This window comes from Scylla paramamosain, chromosome 12 (genome assembly GCF_035594125.1).
Source record: "Scylla paramamosain isolate STU-SP2022 chromosome 12, ASM3559412v1, whole genome shotgun sequence".
Lineage (NCBI taxonomy): Eukaryota > Metazoa > Arthropoda > Malacostraca > Decapoda > Portunidae > Scylla > Scylla paramamosain.
In genome coordinates this window covers 2,580,001-2,582,500 of record NC_087162.1, presented here as the reverse complement: position 1 = coordinate 2,582,500, position 2,500 = coordinate 2,580,001, and the positions used below count along the sequence as shown (strand labels likewise).

Sequence of the window (2,500 nt, the reverse complement as noted above, 5' to 3'; positions counted from 1 at the left end):
CTGCTCATCTCCTTGGAACAAAAGTTCATCTTACAAAAATCAGGCTTCATCTCACACCCACTAATGTACGAAGAAAGCTTAAAGACGACATTAAAATATGATATACTGCAACATCATGCGTAATTACAGATGGAAAGGTTAGAGATATACATGTCTTTTGGTAAGAAAAGTTTCATCTTGGCAAAGAATAATTTTGATACCACATCTTCTAACTTGCTAAGAAAGTCTAGAAAGAGAAACGATGCACATCACTCGCTACTCGTTTTGGAAGGTTAAAAAAAGAAGAAAAAAAAAACTAATAGCACGAAACTAGGAAAAAAAATAATAGCACGTAACTAGATATCTTTTAAACAATGAAATTTGATCTCTTTTAAACACTATAATTTAGGAAGAAAGCAAGAAAGTTTGAAATCGAAAAAAAAAAATAAATAAAAAAATAAAAACACATATCTCTTACCTGTCTGATTTCGTTTCAAGTGAAATTATTTGTTAAGCAGAAACTTGCCGAGAGGAGTAAATGTAGGTTACGCAGATTTTCCAAGACTCGTAAAAGGAGGAAATGCTTGCAGTTTGTTTTGGCTTGTGATGTATATTCTCTTAACTCTCTTGCCTAAGCGCATTTGAACACCTGTAGGCGGAGGTAATTACTTGGGGGAAGGTGTGGTGACTGCTGGGAGGGGAACAGCAGTAGGAGGGAGGCTGGGTAGGGGGCAGGGTAAGGGGAACAAAGGGGGAGAGCCTCTAGTGAACAGCTGCGTAGAGAAAATGAGGGGCGTCGAGGTTATGGAAAACGAGGTGTGTTGCTGAACGTAGAAAATGGGATGCTAATTGTAGAAAGTTTAGCCATGGAAAGCTGTGTTAATGGTTTGACATGAAAGATGGATTAATATGAACACGCTGGCAATTATTGGAGTCATGGAAATCGTGCAGTCTTTTTTAATATATTCTTTTCCATCTGTTGTTTCGTTGTTTTTTAAGTTAACTGATATAGTTTTCGTGGTGTAGCTAAATGTGTAGAACTTGAAGTAGAAAACACACACACACACACACACACACACACACACACACACACACACACACACACACACACACACACACACACACACACGCACATAGAGAGAGAGAGAGAGAGAGAGAGAGAGAGAGAGAGAGAGAGAGAGAGAGAGACCTTTATCAGTCCACACACCTGATCGGTAATTAGTTCCTTGGTGACCCTGAGAAAACATTAACATTGCAGTAATGTGTATGGTGGAGGCAAGGTCTTGGGTGCAGGAGCCTTGCATTCTGGGACAGCGCTGGAAAAATACCATGCACTGGAGATCGAGGAAAGCAGAAATGACTGGTGAAAGTATTGCGACCTACTACTACTACTACTACTACTACTACTACTACCACCTACACTACTAGTAATGCTCCTGTAATAAGCAAAGGCAAAAGCTAGTATGAAATGTTATGTATAAATGAAAACGAGTATAAATATATGCTGTGAAAAAATATGCATAGAAAAAATCTAGTATGTAGCGTTTCGTGCACTGAGCAACTAATGGTTTTGGCAGGACTGATACGAGGTGACAAAATAACTCGCAACGTAAGGGAGACAGTGGATGAAGATGTAACAGGTGTGTGTGTGTGTGTAGTGTGTTGTGTGTGTGGATGGGTGGGTGTGTAAGGGTGTTGGCGTGACAAGATGCTGGTGCTGCTTCTCGTCCACGCCCTGTCTCTCTGACGCTTCTGCACTCTTCTTACATCTTGGCTTCCTATCTTTCTTCCTTTTATTCTTTTTTTTTTCCTTCGCATTCCCCATCTCATTATTTTTTCTCTATTCACCACTTTGCGTCTATTTTTCTCATCATTTTCCACTTCTTCCCTTTCTCTATAGTTTCGCTTTCCCCATTCCTTTACTTTTTCTCTCCCCACCACCTTACATCTTCCCCATCTTACATGTCTTCCCTTTCCCTATCCTTCATTTTTTTTTTTCATCCCCCTTACTTTTCTCTCCTCACCATCTTGTGTCTTTCTTTCCTATACTTCTTGCATATCTCCTCTTTCCTTACCTTTCGCTTCTCTCACCCTCATTTTATTTTTCAATCGTTACCTTACATCATCCTTTCTTATCACTCCCCCACCTCTTCCCATGCACTGCCCTTCATACCCCATCTTTTCCCCGTTTTTTTTTTTTTTTTCCCTCCTCGGCACCTTCCCATATCCACATTTCCTTTCCTCATACCTCTGTCATCTCCCCATCTCTTCCCGCCCCCTCTTATTTATCTCTCCTTCATCTTTTACCTTCCTATTACTTATTCATTCTTCTCCCAAACTCACCTCGCTGGAAAGAAAAAATTACATTGTTAAGAAAAAAAAAGTTATTTCCGGGGAGTTTCGCGGCGCCGTTACCTGAATTCTGCCGTTACCAGGTGTTGATTGATCCCCGTATACAGGTGCATTCAGGTGTTTGTTCGTGCGGTACTGTTAGGGCGATGAGGTCGAGAGCTTGTGGTAA

At 40.6% G+C, this 2,500-nt stretch overlaps 1 protein-coding gene and 1 long non-coding RNA gene across 21 annotated transcripts in view; one reads left to right on the top strand and one right to left on the bottom strand.

The window, feature by feature from the left end:
- Positions 1 to 2,500, top strand: part of LOC135105518 (uncharacterized) — a 130,757-nt gene that overhangs the window by 66,901 nt on the left and 61,356 nt on the right. The window lies entirely within an intron of this gene.
- The window catches only part of LOC135105524 (uncharacterized), a 6,588-nt gene that overhangs the window by 1,126 nt on the left and 2,962 nt on the right, over positions 1 to 2,500 (bottom strand). The gene's annotated exons all lie outside the window — the stretch shown is intronic.